Consider the following 17,514-nt stretch of genomic DNA (forward strand, 5'->3'; position numbering starts at 1 on the left):
CCCAGGTCTTCCTTCGACAGGAGCACTAGAAATCGAGCAGCCATAGTAGACTGCAGGCTCAGTAGGATAGTGGCACTGAGGTCTTCATACAGAGTATCTCAAATGGCAGAAGTACAAATAATATCAGAAACTTGTGAGAGGACATCAGGCGGCAGAACTGACGCGGTGTGGGTGAACTTGGTGAGACTGGCAATTATCGCAGAGGCTTTAAAGTTGCATTCTAAGATAGAGAACCACGTGGATGGTCCTGGCTGCAAAATTTAGGCATTCGGAAGAATACTGCAGCTATCATTTCGGCCGGCATCGTTGTGGTTATTCTATCCATCGTGGCTGGTGAGTGTACGACACTATAGACTGTGGAATATTCGGGGTAACTAAAAGAAATGTCTGAGAACACTGTCATGGGCACTAGAACACGGAAGTATCTTTGGCGCTACAACACAAATATCCTGGGCACTACAACACACAAATATCCCGGGCATTACGACACATAAATATCCTGGACACTACAACACACAAATATCCTGGGCACTACAACACACAAATATCCTGGGCACTGTTACGTGGTGGTAACGGTCGCGGAACGGTGATTCGTATGTAGACTGGTAGGCCAGCGTGCAGAGGTCCATGGACGGGTAGGTGGTCCAACAGCCAGCCGTCCATAGACAGTCCTCTAGTATGGGCGGCAGGGCAGCAGCTCATCAGGCAGAGCGGTCGGCAGAGGCGGTGGAGACCAGCAGGCAGGGGGGTCGGAGGCGGCGGCCACCAGGCAGGGTGGGTGGCGGCGACTCAGTGGGTGGTCCGGAATAGACGGCGGCTCAGCAAGCTAATACGGAGGTGACTAAACGGGCGGTCCGGGATAGGCGGCGGCTCAGCAGCCAGGAAGGTCGACGGCGGCTGGTATGCATTGCGGGCGGCAGAGACTCAGCATACGGGCCGGCGGCTAGATGTGAGAACAGTCGTTCTCCAGAGTCTCCACTGTAGTATCGGGCTGAAATACCATTGTTGCTACTACTGAACACTTACCAAGTGACAGTAAGATGAGGTAAAGAAAACTCTCATTTTCAATTCCTTTTTCTCTCTCTCTATTATATAAAAAAAAAAAAATGCAACAAGTGGTGAGATGACTCACTGGTAAACATAATCTCTGGGCAAGAAAGGCACGCCAAGCATACTATGGTACATAATACATACATACGTACATCCATATAAAAACGGCTTTTTTCTTTTCTTACAAGGGAGGTAGCCAAAGCCAAAGGTATTAATCCACTCCCACCCATTTCATCCCCACATACTCCACTCCCACTCACCCCTCTCCCTCCCTCCGTTCTTGGCTCCTCCTGGATGACAGATCATCCCTGTATCTCGCCCACTGCCCTGGGTCAGAAACAATGTAGCAAGACACATCCACAGCAAGGCCGCTTCATTTAATCGGCGACCTCACCACTCTGTTCCCTCATGCAGAAAAAGAGAAGACGGGGACAAATCACTTCGGGCTGCATCAAAATATCATTCACACATACTCCCTCACTCTCCATCCCCCACCCACTCCCTTCCATGCATCACAATATCATCCATACACAACCATTCTCCACCTACCGCTATCTTCTGTCTTCTCTCGTCCTTACTCAACAGACATTCCCTTTTTTCCCAATGCCCCTTTTACCTCATCCATCCATCTCATACTTGGTCGCCCCCTCATGTTCATTCCCTCCACCTTTGCTTTCCACACATCTTTTACTAATATTTCTTCACTTATTCTTTCCATGTGTCCAAACCATCCCAATACTCTTTCATCAACCCTATCCCCCAACTCCCTCTTCAACCCCACTCTCCTCCTCAACTCCTCGTTTCTCACTCTATCCAGCCTAGTAACCCCTACCATGCTTCTCAGGCATTTCATATCAAACACATTTAAAATCTTCCACTCCTCCTCTCTTGTGTTCCATGTTTCTGCTCCATACACTGTTGTCGGCACAATCACTCCTTCATATAATCTCCTCTGAGCATCCATTCCCAAATGTCTATTTCTCATTACACTTTTTAATTCCCAAAAAACATTTATTTGCTTCTCTCACTCTACATTCTACCTCCACCTCCACTCCTCCCTTTCCCACCACATTCCCACCCAAGTATCTAAAGCTATTCACTTCCTTCAGTCTTTCTCCCTTAATACTCACTTCCAATTTGCTACCTTGTACGTCTCATCACCTTATTTTTACCCACATTTGTCTTCAACTTCCTACTTTCGCACACCTTCTCAAACTCCGTCACTAGCTTCCATAATCCCTCCTCTGATTCTATTACAAGCGCAATGTTGTCAGCAAACAACAACTGGCTTATCTGTCATTTTTCTCAATTTTCTTTAACCATTTCCAATCCCCGGCCCATTACCCTTGCGTTTACCTCTCGCCCCACCCCATCCATTAATAAATCAAATAGCCAAGGCGACATAACATATCCCTGGCGAAGTCCCACCTTTACCTCAAACCACTCACTCTCTCCATTTCTAATTCTAACACAGGCTCTTCTACTTTCCTAAAAACTCCCGACTGCTCTTAACAGCTTTTCTCTTATCTCGTATATCTTCAATACTTCCCACAATGCACAATGCTTTCCTGTCTACCCTGTAATAAGCCTTTTCCAAATCCATAAAGGCCCAAAAAACATCCTTACCTTTTCCTAAAGTTTTCTCACATATCTGCATTACCACAAAAATCTGATCCACGCAACCCCTCTCTCTCTCTCTCTCTCTCTCTCTCTCTCTCTCTCTCTCTCTCTCTCTCTCTCTCTCTCTCTCTCTCTCTCTCTCTCTCTCTCTCTCTCTCTCTCTCTCTCTCTCTCTCTCTCTCTCTCTCTCTCTCTCTCTCTCTCTCTCTCTCTCTCTCTCTCTCTCTCTCTCTCTCTCTCTCTCTCTCTCTCTCTCTCTCTCTCTCTCTCTCTCTCTCTCTCTGTGTGTGTGTGTGTGTGTGTGTGTGTGTGTGTGTGTGTGTGTGAGAGAGAGAGAGAGAGAGATGTAGGAGTTCGTAACATTATAAACATTCAGTCCACTGCTGACGTCGCGTATGAGTGTTTCGCTTTCCTTTGGACTGTAGTGTCACAATTTTTTTCGTGTATTCTGCACACAGATCCTTTCCTTACCTTATGCACAAGTGTCGCTTAGAAAGAGAATGGAAAGGGCACGGATCTGGAAAATCAGAATGTCTTACACTGAATTTATGCGTGTACTTTTTCCTTTCCATGATGTTCTACCCTCTGTCTATATTCCCACCTCTCTCTCTCTCTCTCTCTCTCTCTCTCTCTCTCTCTCTCTCTCTCTCTCTCTCTCTCTCTCTCTCTCTCTCTCTCTCTCTCTCTCTTACACATGGTCTTTTTCTTCCCTATGGTACCTCTCCTCCCCTCCATCTTCCCTCCCCTCCATCTCCCCTCCATCTCCCCTCTCCTCCCCTCCCCTCCTCTCCCCTTCTTCTCCCCTCCACTCTCCTTTCTTCTCCTTTCCCCTCCACCATCCCTCCCCTCTTCCTTCCCTTCTAACCTCCACCTCTCACCTCCCCTTCTCCCCTCCTATCAGCCCCTCCCCACCCCCTCCCCCTCCTTCCCTCCCTCTTACCTCTTGTCCACTACAACCCCTTTCCTCCTCCTCCTCTCTTCTCTCTTTCATTCCCTTTCTTCTCTTTCCCTCTCTTCCCGACCCGTCGTCTCTCTTTCGTCCCTTCCCCCCCCTCCTCTCACTCTCCTCTTCCCTCACATTGACTGTACTCAACATTCTATGGACTTAAGTGCCATACACACAGACTGTAGGGGTATCCTGGGCAGTATTCCTTTTGCGATTGATAATCTATTTCCACTCGAAAAAGTGTGCTGATCACCATGATCGTCTACTATCCCTCCATTCCTTCATAACCCTGCCCTGGGACATTGCACTGACTCGACGGCACCTTTGCCACGATATTGCTCCCCCTCCTTTTTCCCCTTCCCTCCTCTCCCTTCCCTGTCTCCGTCTCTCCCCTCTTCCATACTCCCATTTCTCTCTCTCTCTCTCTCTCTCTCTCTCTCTCTCTCTCTCTCTCTCTCTCTCTTCCTCTTTTCATTCCCCTCCCATTTCCCTTTCCCTTCTCATCCTTCCTCTTTTCCTTCCCCTCCCCTTTCCCCCTTCCCTCCTCTCCCTCCCCTCTCTCCTCTCCCTCCCCTCTCTCCGTTTGTCCCCCTCTTCCCATTCCACTTTATCCACACTCAACTTTAAATCGTCTTTCCTTGCCGAGTTGCCCCTAAGCCCCAGAAGGTGGGGGGGGGGGAGTGCCGCGTGAGGAAGTCCCTCTTACCTCGCACTCCCACCCTTCCCTGACTCCTTCTTTACCTCACTTACCTTTCATTTCCCTTCCCACTCTCCCCACTCTCCTCTGCCTAGTGTAGGCCTTATGGTCTCCTGCAGTCTCCTTCATTCTTGTGTTCTTATGTTCTTTTCCTTCCCTCCTTTTTTCCACTCCCGTCCGCGTTTCCGTTTCCCCCCTCACTTCTCCCCTTCTCTCTTATCCTCCCTCCTCTCCCCTCCTCTCTTCTTGCCCTCCCCTCCTCTCTTCCTGCCCTCAACACCTAAATTTCTCTCTTCTTTCCTCTTTCCCTTCTTTCTTCCTCTCCTCTCCTTCACTCCTCTCTTCTTCCCTCCACTTTTCCATTTCTCTCTTTTCCTCTTCCTCCCTTTCTCTCTTTTCCTCTCCCTCCTCTTTTTCTTCCCTCCATTCATCCTTTTCTCTCTTCTCATTCTCTCTTCCTCTCCTTCCTTCTTCTACTTTCCTCCTCTATTTCTCTACTTCTCTATTTTCCTCCCCTCTTCTTCTACTCTCCTTCCTTCCTTCCTCTCTTTCTCCTTACTCTTCTCTTCTTTCTTCTTTCCTTCCTCTCCCCTCTTCTTACCTCCTCTTCTCCTCTTATTCTCTCCTCTTTCCTCCACTCCTTTCCTCCCCTCTTCTCCTCTCCTCCCCTTTCCTCTCCCCCTCTCTCTGTCCTCTCCCCTGTTCCTCTCCTCCCCCCTCTCTACTCTCTCCTTTCCTCTCCTCTCCCCTCTCTTTTCCTTCTACCCCCTTCTTTGCTCTCTCCTCTCTTCTCTCCTCCTCTCTTCTCTCTTCTCTTTTTACCCACCCACCCCTCCCCTCCCTTCCTCTCCTTCCCTTTCTTCCCCAACTCCTCTATCGCGACGTTTCCCCATTTTTTCCTCTTCCCTCTTTTTCCTTTCCTCGTTCCTTCTCCTCTTCCCCTTCCCCGCCTCCCCAATCACCCCTCCTCCTTCTCCTGATCATTCTCTCCCCTTCCTAATCCCACTCCTACGCGGCTTCGGCCTCTTCAGTCTCTCTAACCAGCGCCTCCTCTAACCGCAAACCCTTCTTGGTACCTCCTTCCCATTTCTCATTCTTCCCTGATCTCCATAAAGACCCTCCCCTCACTTCTGTCCCTTGTGCCTCTTCTACTTCCCTCTCTCACTCCCTACCTCCCTCCCTCACTCCCTCACTCCCTCTCTCACTCCCTCTCTCCCTCACTCACTTCCTGCCTCCCTCCCAAGCCCTTCTTCGTCCCTTCCCTGATCTCCATAAAGACCCTCATCTCCCTTCTGTGCCTTGTGCCTCCCCCACTTCCCTCCCTCACTTCCCTCTCTCACTCCCTCACTCCCTCCCTCACTCCCTGCTTCCCTCACTCCCTCCCTCACTCCCTCATTCCCTCACTCCCTGCCTCCCTTCCTCCCGGTCCAACTTCTACAACTACAGATTTCTCCTCCCTTCCTTTCTCTCTTTCTCCTTACTCTTCTCTTACTCTGCCTTTCATAGTCTCGCTCCTCTCCCGTCTTCCTCACCCTGTCTCCTCATCCCACTCTTGCACTTCTTCCTTCTTCTCTACCTCCTCCTCCTCCTCCTCTTCCTCCTCTTCCTCCTCCTCCTCCTCCTCCTCCTCCTCTTCCTCCTCCCTAGCTCCATCTTTCCAAGACATTACTCCCCTCCGCCTCCCCCTCTGCGTTTCCCCTTCTTGTCCTGCCTGGCCTCAGATCCCCTGTGACACGGCTTCCCTCCTTCCCCCCTCCCCCCTCCCTCCTCCCCTCCTTTCCCCTTCTCCGTCCCTTGTCAGGTAGCGACGGCTCTTCCCCTCCCTTCCCCTCAGATCCCCCTTTCTTCTCTTCTCATCCCATTCCTTATCTTCCCTTCCTTATCCTTCTTTTCTCTCTTCCCCTTCCTTGCCTTGTACTTTCCAGTCCTACTTTTGATCACCCTGTAATTCCCTCCTCTTTCCTCCATAACGTCCTTTACCCTCCCTCCTTCCTCTGCCCTCCCTCCCTCCCTCCCTCCCTCTTTTCCTCCCTTTCTTTCCTACCTTTCCTCCTCTACTTTCCTCTTCTTCTCTTCTTTCCCTTCCCTGTGACACTTTCACAAGAAGGTTTCCGTACATCACCTCCTCCCCTCCTCCTTCCCACTTCCTCCTTCTATTCTCCTTATCTTCCTCCTCTTCTTTCTTTTTCTCCTCTTTACATTATTCTCTCTCCTCCTGCTACCCTCCTTCTCCTCTCCTTCTTCTCCATCTTCTTCAACCTCCTCCTCCATTTCTTCTTCATCTTCCTCACCGTCTTATTCCCCTTTCTTGTAACTCTGACTTCTAGTGTAAGAAGTCAACTGAAGACCTTTCAGTCAAAAACGAGGTCGGATTAAAGAAAAAAGAAAAAAAATCGGTGAGTTCTAGTGTAAGAAGTCATTTGGAGACCTTTCAATCGAAAACAAGGTCGGATTAAAAAAAGAAAAGAAAAAAAAAAAAAGTCGATGTTTCTCCACGTGAACTTTAAAAATTCGAACTGTATTACATTCAATCGCCTCGACTGGAATCTTGTACCGGCCAATGACGGCGCGGTGGGCGAAATTGTTTTTACTTAATCTTGGGATCTGACTTCTGACAGCTTCAGGTCATTATTTCTCCTGTTCTTCCTCTTCTTCCTTTCCTTCTTCTCCTCCTCTTCTTCTCTTCTCCACCTCTTCCTCTTTCTCCTCCTCCCATTCCTCCTCCTCCCCCTCCTCCTCCTCCCCCTCCTCCTCCTCCTCCTCCTCTTCCTCCATTCTCCTCTGTTCCTCGTCCTTCTCCTCTTTCTCCACCTCTTCCTCTTTCTCCTGTTCCTCCTCTTCCTTTTCTTCCTATTTTCCTCCTGCAATTCCTCCTCTTCCTTTCTCTCTACCTCCTCCTCCTCATCTCTTTCTTCTTCCTTCTCCTCATCATCACCCTGTTTATCCTCCTGTCATTCCTTTTCTTCTTCTTTTACCTCCTCCTCCTCCTCCTCTTCATTCCCTTCCTCTTCCCTACTCCTGCTCTTGTTACTCCTCTTCCTCCTCCTCTTCTTCCTTCTGTTCTTCCTCCTTCCATTCAACTCCTCTTTCCTCCTCATCTTCCTGTTCCTATTCCTCTTCCTCCTCCCCCCCTCCTCCTCCTCCTCCTCCTTCCCTCCTACACCTCCTCCTCCTCCTACTCCTCCTATCCTTCCTAATCTTCTTTCCTCCTCATCTTCCTGTTCTTATTCCTCCTCCTCCTCCTCCCCTCCTACACCTCCTCCTCCTCCTTCTCCTCCTAATCTTCTTTCCTCCTCATCTTCCTGTTCTTATTCCTCTTCCTCCTCCTCCTCTCCTCCTACACCTCCTCCTCCTATTCTTCTTAATCATTCTTTCCTCCTCCTCCTCCTCCCGTTCCTCCTCCTCCTCCTCCTCCTCCTCCTCCTCCCGTTCCTCCTCCTCTTGCTCTTTCCCTTCCCCCTCTCGCCTCTTGATCCTCCTGGTCATCCTCGTTCTCCTCCTCCTCTTCTTCCTTTTCCTCTTCTCTCCTCGTTCTCCTCCTCCTCTTCTTCCTTTTCCTCTTCCCTCCTCGTTCTCCTCCTCCTCTTCTTCCTTTTCCTCTTCCCTCCTCGTTCTCCTCCTCCTCTTCTTCCTTTTCCTCTTCCCTCCTCGTTCTCCTCCTCCTCTTCTTCCTTTTCCTCTTCCCCCCACACCCTCTTGTACCTCATTTTCCTCCTATGCCTCATCGTTTTCCCGCCTCTTTTTACCCGTTCCTCCTCCAGTTCTTCCTCCTCTTTCTTCTCCTCTTCCTCTTCCTCCTTTTCTTACACTTCCTCTTCACCCTTCTCCTCCTACTACTCCTCCTTCTCATTCTCCTCCTCCCCTTCTTCCTCCTGGTCTTCCTCCTCTTCCTCTTCCTTTTTCTTCACCTCCTTTTCTTGTACTTCCTCTTCACCCTTCTCCTCCTTCTTATTCTCCTCCTCCCCTTCTTCCTCCTGTTCTTCCTCCTCTTCCTTCTTCTCTTCCTTCTCCTCTTCCTCTTCCTTTTTCTTCACCTCCTTTTCTTGCACTTCCTCTCCACCCTCCTCCTCCTCCTCCTCCTCCTCTTCCGCTTTCTTCCCCTTCTTCCTCCTGGTCTTCTCTCTTCCTTCTGCTCTTCCTTCTTCTTCTTCCTTTTTTTTCACCTTTTCATGCACTTTTCTCCTCCTTTCTCCTCCTCCATCTCCCCATCACTCATGGCCTCGAAATGGGTGACATACATTTTACAATGGCTCCGAAGAATCCCCGACAATTTCATTCGGCCGAGGGGAGGAACTGAAAGAGAGAAGGGTCCCGATCTAACGAGATTGTATTTCGTAAACAATGATAACCAGCGTTTCTGTCCTTGGGGGGCAAATCACACCTTAGTGGTGGATTGATAGTCGTGGTAAAAGAGGGGAACATGGGAAGTTAAAAGTTATTTCTTTCTATTTTATTTATCTATTTATCTATCTATTTATTTATTCATTTATTTGTCTATCTATTTATTTATTCACATATTATTTATTTATTTATTCATTTATTAATTCATTTGTTTATTCATCTATTTATTTGTTTATTTATTTATTTATCTATTTATTTATTTATTTATTTATTTATTTATTTACTTATCTATAGTGGAAATTATTTTTCTCGATGCGTCGAGGAATCGACACCCTGACCCTCACATGAATGAAATCTCCTGTTATCAACCGAGTAAGAACAGAAAATCACGTTTCCTGTGGTAGCCAAGGATCTCAGCTGCTTCCAAAAGCTTCCGTGTTATGTCTTCAATGTTCTAATCACTCACATCCAGTCCGTGACTTCATCCTGTCTCTACCCACACCCTCCTCTACCCCCAGTCTTTCTATCCACTTCTCCACCCTAAATCCACTCTAACCCCGGCGCCCACCACTACACCCCACCCACACCCTCCTCTACCACCAGTCCTTCTATCCACTTCTCCACCCTAAATCCACCCTAACCCCGGCGCCCACCACTACACCCCACCCACACCCTCCTCTACCCCCAGTCCTTCTATCCACTTCTCCACCCTAAATCCACCCTAACCCCGACACCAACCACTACACCCCACCCACACCCTCCTCTACCACCAGTCCTTCCATCCACTTCTCCACCCTAAATCCACCCTAACCCCGACGCCCACCACTATACCCCATCCACGTCCTTACCCGGCACTCCACATACCCCCACCCCCCCCGCACTCACCGGCCCAAAAGGCGGGGCCTGTCCGACCCCTGCTAGCGCTGCTGTAACGCCACGCAACAATATCGAAGCAAATTGGGAGCAGAGTTTCATGCATAGGAAGGCAACTTGGCCCGCGCGGCTGAAGCCTGGCCCGGCGGAAATTAAATGGGGCATCCTATTCTGCCTGTGTGTGAGTACTTCCATGAAAGTAAGAAAGAGAGAGAGAGAGAGAGAGAGAGAGAGAGAGAGAGAGAGAGAGAGAGAGAGAGAGAGAGAGAGAGAGAGAGAGAGAGAGAGAGAGAGAGAGAGAGAGAGAGAGAGAGAGAGAGAGAGAGAGAGAGAAAGGGAGATGGGAAAGAGAAAGGGAGTGAAAGATGCAAAATGAACGAATGAGAGTAAAAGAGGGAGAAAATAGTCGTGCATGTGCGTGTGTGTGTGTGTGTGTGTGTGTGTGTGTGTGTGTGTGTGTGTATGTGTGTGTGTGTGTGTGTGTGTGTGTGTGTGTGTGTGTGTATGTGTGTGTGTGTGTGTGTGTGCGCACACATGTATATTTACCAAATTGTATTTACTTAATTGCAATATAAAGGATTGGATTTCTGCTTGCAGTGTACTATCTCTATTTCTCCACTTATCAAATTTTACTTTGAATTAATTTGTTTTATCCAACTAGATTTTTTTTTTTTTTTTTGGAAGCTGTATTTCTTACTCTTTTTATTTTGTTTATTTATGTTTTTCTGTTCATTTGTGGGTTTATTTATTAATTCATTTATTTACTTGTTTACTGAATTGATAAGTTATTACAACTGTTTTACTTTATTTTGTTTGATTTTGTTTTGATTTGTTTTCTTTCGTTTCGCTTTATCTTATTTTGTCTACACTGTTTTCATTAATATGAATCTATTTTAGGTTATTATTCTTCATTTTTATATAGCATCTTATTATTTATTTATAAAAAAAAAATTCATTACTCCCTGTCAACTTTTTCAAATGGCATGTATGTTCCTCCTGATATTACTTGTTAATGAGTTTTTCGAGGGACAAATCAAAACTCGCAGGTTTCTTTCTTTCACCTTCGCTTTATTGATTGTCTTATTTATCATTACCTTTTTCTACTGTCTCAAAAATTTTGCCTTTTTGCATTAGATATCATTTCCCACCTCTGGCTCTATCCGTAAACATTTTCTAGATCTGTTGACAATCCTCTTTACTTTTTACTTTAAATGATCTTGGCATATTCAGTGAATAGATTAGCGTAGCTGTTTTTTTTTTCATCTGCCTTGTCAACGACACATTGACATTTAGAAAAAATATTGCAGGTGTCAGTACCAAGTCTCCTCCAGACACCTGTTGTCTTCAGGTTGACATGTCACCCTTCACCGCTGTTCTCATGAATCTATTTAATAAAAACCTGCATCGCCTAAGCTCTTCAAGATGCAGACAAGGTCATCATATTGAGACGAGGGCAGGACTTGTAGTAATGGATTTGAATTGGACAAATTTAGTTTTAAGAGGGAAATAGGCAAGAAGTGGTTTACCTACAGAGTGGTTAGCGAATGGGATAGACTTAGTAACCATGTATTGAGCGCTGAAACTATCGGTTGTTTTAAGAGGGGATTAGATAACTTTATGGATCGGATGTTAGGTGGTAAGGGACATGGAGCTACCTAGTATAGGCCTTATGGCCTCCTGCATTCCCTTCCATTCTTATGTTTGTATGTTATTCATTGTTGTTGGAGAACTTAAATATTAGTTTTCTGTTTAACACCTAGTGTAGGCCTTATGGTCTCCTGCATTCACCTCCATTCTTATGTTTGTATGTTATTCATTGTTGTTGGAGAACTTGAATATTAGTTTTCTGTTTAACAACCGAAGGCCTTCTCCAGATCCACAATCCAGTGAACCCTTTTTCCCATACAACACAACCGGTATTGAAAAAAGAAAATCATATTTTCCTTTTTGGCTACCTCCCTAGTAAGGGGGAAAAAGCCTTGGTATATGTATGTATGTATGTATATTCGTTAAAGACGATACTCCATTTTAGAAACTGAATTTGTTATCTCTAAAGACGACTGATACTTCCAAGTATCCTCATCACTTGTCTTTCACAAATTTTCTATCATACTGTAGTCTACGCTCCCCAAGGAATACGTTCAGGGTGTGGTTATCGTCGTGATTTATCACTAACCATTCTGACAAATCAACCTTAGCACATGTCTATCTTTGTTATTTCCCATTTATATACTATTCCATTTTTTTGTATGTAGTAAAGGGAGTTGTATAGTACAATTAGTATAACTTTTCAGGGTTATAACAACGGTTTGAATCAATTCTAGACACGTGGCAACAGCGCCTTTTCCCCATGTTGCCACGTCGAAGTGTCACAGGTGAAACTGGTCGGATATAATTGGTGGTCAAATTGGCAACATCGCGCTCAGAGGAATTCCCTCATCTACTTCACCATGAATGGACTCCTTGGGACGCACCGACCTTAGTATATACCTTACAGGTTCCTTCATTATAATTGGCACCACATTTGCCTTTTTCCAATCCTGGGTCACTCTTCCTTCTTTGCGTATCCACTTCGAATTCATATCTGACCCTGAGGCCTTTCTCACACTCAGAATTTCGAAAGAAAACTACCTACTTCTTACACTTTCACCTTTTTATTGTTTAATCCTGCGTCCTTTCTAATTATCGAAGTATTTTTCCTTGGTAAATATCGACTAATATTTTTCATTATTTAAACTTTGATATATGGATATATATATATATATATATATATATATATATATATATATATAAATTTATATATATATACATATGTATATATATACATGTATATATATATATATATATACATGTGTGTGTGTGTGTGTGTGTGTGTGTGTGTGTGTGTGTATGTATATGTATGTATATATATATATATATATATATATATATATATATATATATATATTTGTGTGTGTGTGTGTGTGTGTGTGTGTGTGTGTGTGTGTGTGTGTGTATGTATATGTATGTATATATATATATATATATACATATATATATATATATATACTATGTGTGAGTGTGTGTGTGTGTTCATGAGTTATAATGAGGTACATGTGTGATTCACCACGGTCATAGATCACGTGTCGGTCTCGTGACCGACAGCTATTACCCTATCTGTTCTCCCGATTTGGGGTGTCGGCTTGCATTGCAGCGCTGCAGAAATGTTCAGCAGTGGATAGGACTCGAACTCGGAACGGTCGAGTGCGGTACCATTACATCGAGACGTGTGTGTGTGTGTGTGTGTGTGTGTGTGTGTGTGTGTGTGTGTGTGTGTGTGTGTGTGTGTGTGTGTGTGTGTGTGTGTGTGTGTGTGTGTGTGTGTGTGTGTTATTTCATTCAGTTTACCTGACTGCAGAGCAGGAAATATGAAGAACGTTCGTAGGTTCCCGATTCTATCCTTCCATTGGCCAACGTTGTTCACGTGATACCTGTGCGGGCGCACGTCTGCGAGTGACTAGTATGTGTATGTTCATTACTGCCTGTGTCTATGTGTACACGTTTTATTGCATGTGCATGGAACGTCAAGGTGCCGAGAAATCCAAATAGACTGGGTGAGCAAAGGGACGCGACTCAGTGTAGATATGTAAACGTGTCTTCGTTTAATCATGCATGCAGATTTGTCTGCTTGCATGCCTACGTCCAGTCATAGTGGTTTATGCATATGTACAGAAATATAATATGTATATATATATATATATATATATATATATATATATATATGCATGTATGTATTTCCTCTTCTCTTTCAGCCTTTTTCCTTCTCTTCTTTCCTTCTCTTCCCGTTCTTCCTCCTTCCTTCTCCCTATTCTCCTATTTCACTTCATTTTTCTCTTCTTTCTTTTCCTACACTCCTCCTGCATGATGATGGGATGGTGAGTTTGAGTTACACATGTATATATATATATATATATATATACATATATATATATATATATATATATACATATTTGTATATGTGTGTGCATGTGCGTCGTTTCCTCTGTGCATTGGGAAAGAGGTGAATGTCTGTTGAGGAAGGACGGGAGAAAACAGAAGATAGGGTTGAATGGAGAATGGTTGTATATGGATGATGCTGTGATGCATGGAATAGAGTGGGTGGGGGATGGGGGAGTGTGGGAGTGTATGTGGAAAATAAATTGACGCAGCCCGAAGGGATTTCTCCCCGTCTTCTCTTTTTCTGCATGAGGGGACGGAGAGGGAGGGGGTCACCGATTAAATGAAGTGGCCTTGCTTCGGATGTGCTGTGTCTTGCGACACTGCTTCTAACCAAGGGCAGTGGGAGAGATGCAGGGATGACCCGTCGTCCAGGAGGAGCCAAGATTTGAGGGAGGGAGGGAGGGGTGGTGAATGTGAGTGGAGTATGTGGGGCTGGAATGGGTGGGAATGGATCTAATGCCCTTGTTTTTTGGCTACTTCCCTTGTAAGAGGGAAAAAGACTGGTATATGTATATACATATATATATATATATATATATATATATATATATATATATATATATATGTGTGTGTGTGTGTGTGTGTGTGTGTGTGTGTGTGTGTGTGTGTGTGTGTGTGTGTGTGTGTGTGTGTGTGTGTGTGTGTGTGTGTGTGTGTGTGTGTGTGTGCAGAAACCTCACTCGACTGTAAGATATACGAGTATATACAACAACGCCACAGGAGAAATTATAACGAAATGACAATAAGGTCTTTCTTATATTACATCTTCACACAAGATACGGATTTCATTCCGTCTTGGTCTGTTGGTCTGCAGATCAGTTTCAGAAGTCGGTGTTCGCCGAGTCTCAGATATAAAATTAATTTGACTTAGGTTGCCACAGCATTCAAGCTAGTCTCAAAATAATATTTGCATAGATTTGTTCACAATTCTCAGACAGTTCTCCATTTGGTTATCTATGATTTCCTTGCTACAAGTTGAACATTTTATGCCAAGTACCACAATTCAAATAATTTATGATATCCATAGATGGAGAGAGAGTTACTATATACAGGATATGTAAAAAAATAGAATACCACATAGATGAGAAATAAGAGATAGAGAGCGAGGTATGTACTATGGTTGATATGGCACGACGTGTGCTAGACCCTGAACGGACTCCTTGCAGCGCACAGACTATAGTAGAATGAACGTTCACCCTGTTCCCAGCTAAATGAAACAATTCAACGTTTACCATGCGACGCGCGAAAGAAAACCCGCCGATCGCGAAACAGTAGCGAGTGGGACCGAGGCGGGGCGATTTTTGGGTCCCGTTTTGGCCGCGAAACTCGGCGTCCAGGAAGTGCGTTGTCCATTGCATCGTCGTGATGAAAAAACTCAGACTTTTTGAGGGCCGTTCCGAGTGACTCTGCAGGGGAGGAGGAGGAGGAGGAGGAGGAGGAGGAGGAGGAGGAGGAGGAGGAGGAGGAGGAGGAGGAGGAGGAGGAGGAGGAGACGCCGTAGTAGAAGTTTTCTGACGTCACCGTTCGCGTCAGTATTGCGCCATGAATAGTTCCCTGGATCAGCGTGTCTCTCTCGGTGGTAACTGCCGTATTTATCCATTTATTAATTTGTTTGTTGTTCATCTATTGATTTCAAACGCTCATTTATTTCTTTATTTGTGTGTTGATTGACTGATTAATGAGTTGCTTATTGACTTACTTTTTCCCTTTATTTATTTATTCCTTTATTCATTTACTTATTCATTCATTCATCTATTATATACTTACCAAACTGTTTATTTGTTATTTAATCATTTATACATTTGTTTATATACTTACCTATTTGCTTATTTACTTGTTTATTTATCTATTATTTATTTATTTATTTATTGATCAATGTATTTATTCATTTGTATTTTATTTATTTGTTTATTGATTCATTTTATTCATTTTTTTTTCATTAATTCATCTGTTTATGTATCATTCTACTCTGTTTATTTACTTTTTGTTTTTATTCAGGCCCACGTATTTTTCGATCCTGTTGAGAACATCACTATGCCAAGCCTTTTTTGGGTGCAGCCCATTGAGTTTCCAACCGACAGGAACGAGAGCCCCAAAACATCTTCTGCACGACATCGAAAAACTTTAATTACGACACAATTCTTTTGGATATAAGGCTCCTTTTTTTTCCAATGTTTAATAGTTTGATTACTAACTGCCGAAAGCTCTTGATTAATACCCAAGATTGTGAAAAACGATTCCCGAGTTCGAATTTCCTGAGCATCTTAAGATGAGGATGATCAAACGCTCGACCATTCTGTCGGACTTCTAGCTGCTGGAGTTCATTTATGGTTGTGGCTCTTTTATACACACACACACACACACACACACACACACACACACACACACACACACACACACACACACACACACACACACACACACACACACACACAGTTATAATTAATGCTTATAATCAATGTATTGCGTTGTCATGTAATCATGGGACTATATATACAAAAGTTTCATTGTTAAGGTAAACGAAATGTGAAAACTAATAAATCAAGTAAAAAAAAAATGGAAATAAGGAGCAGAAATTACAAATACCTTTCTTGTATCATGGGCAATGCATTAAAACAGGAGCGTTCTTCAGCATCAGCGTCAATGTGAGGGGACGTCGGGTAGGACTGCGTCCACTTGTACAACAATATTGGAGAATCGGTGTTCGGTAGCTGATGTTAGGATGAACGACTACCTTTTTGGTCAGATCGTGACGTGGTTATGATGATGGTATCTGCATCACTGCCTTTCAGAGACGATTAGCCACACGCACGCCACAGGCCGCCTCTGCCCTGCACCTGCCAACGGCTGACTTGACATCTGTCAAGGTCATCGGAGGCGTGATGTTCGTCATCGTCAATTTGGGTCATACGCCAGGAGGCGCGTTGCTTCACTCACACGCCGGCGCCAGTCCCCTTCACGGTCTCTCCGAGGGGCAAGCTCCCAAGCAGACACCCTTCCTTCCTGAGCCAAACAATACCTCGACAGATTCGATCACCTTGACCTTCCAGCCACGAATTCTGTGGGCGTCTCTCCCCTTCTTCGTCTCCTCCATCGAGGGTTGTCTCTTGTGGAGACAACGCTGAATAGGATCAACATCAGAGAAACCCACATGTCCACAGAGCCGGAGTAACGTTCACGAACTATACTGGTCACTGGCCTAGACTGAGTCTTACGGTACAGTTTGTGGTTTGATACGAAGTTATTCCAGCGACGATTTTTTTTTTTTTTTTTTTTTTTTTTTTTTTTTTTTTTTTTTTTTTTTTTTTTTTTTTTTTTTTTTTTTTTTTTTTTTTTTTTTTTTTTTTTTTTTTTTTAAGTTCTAGGGCCACAGGGGCCCCATATGCTTAGAAATATCTGCCCGTCCTGGAGGTAACCAAACGGTCACCAAAACAGTATAAAGGGGACTGACATTCTTCCAGACGAAGAAGTGTATAGCCTTTGTAGCCGGCACAGGCAGCTCGCAAGTCCCTCGGGTATCGTGACTAGTTTCCTTCTCAGAAACACGGATTAAGGAAAGTCGCACACGTAATGATGCAATTGAACATCTGGGGCGTGACAATTATGACATCGCCAGTCGTCACCAGTGCTACGGTCCTTGTCCTGCCGGAAACAGCGGTCCTCTAAGGGCATTCTGTGAAACAGTACCTCTACACTTTACGAGTGTCTTCTGCGCTTACTGCGTTCCACCGACGACGGTCCGGGTGTTTTGCTTCCGGTCTGTGTCGAAGAAACAACTCTGCCTGTTGCACCACTCAAGTGCAAAGCCTTGAGCATAGCCCTGTTTTAGGGGACATCAACATCAACCATGAGTCTTGCGAATTACTGCAGTAGTTGCGTGAGTTTTCTCGTTCCCCTGGATAATAACAAGACTTCTTCTTACACTCGGAGTTTCTGCAGGAGCGCGAGGTTAGCGATTTAACGAATATTATTGGATGAAGGCATCTCATGCTATCAGCAACACATCTTG

At 44.9% G+C, this 17,514-nt stretch overlaps 1 pseudogene; it reads right to left on the bottom strand.

The window, feature by feature from the left end:
* The window catches only part of LOC143039045 (uncharacterized), a 17,673-nt pseudogene extending 496 nt beyond the window's left edge, over positions 1–17,177 (bottom strand).
* Between the last annotated feature and the right edge of the window lie 337 nt (positions 17,178–17,514).

The sequence above is a fragment of the Oratosquilla oratoria genome, chromosome 25 (assembly GCF_046742065.1).
Source record: "Oratosquilla oratoria isolate Oo_2021 chromosome 25, ASM4674206v1, whole genome shotgun sequence".
In the NCBI taxonomy this organism is placed as follows: Eukaryota; Metazoa; Arthropoda; class Malacostraca; order Stomatopoda; family Squillidae; genus Oratosquilla; species Oratosquilla oratoria.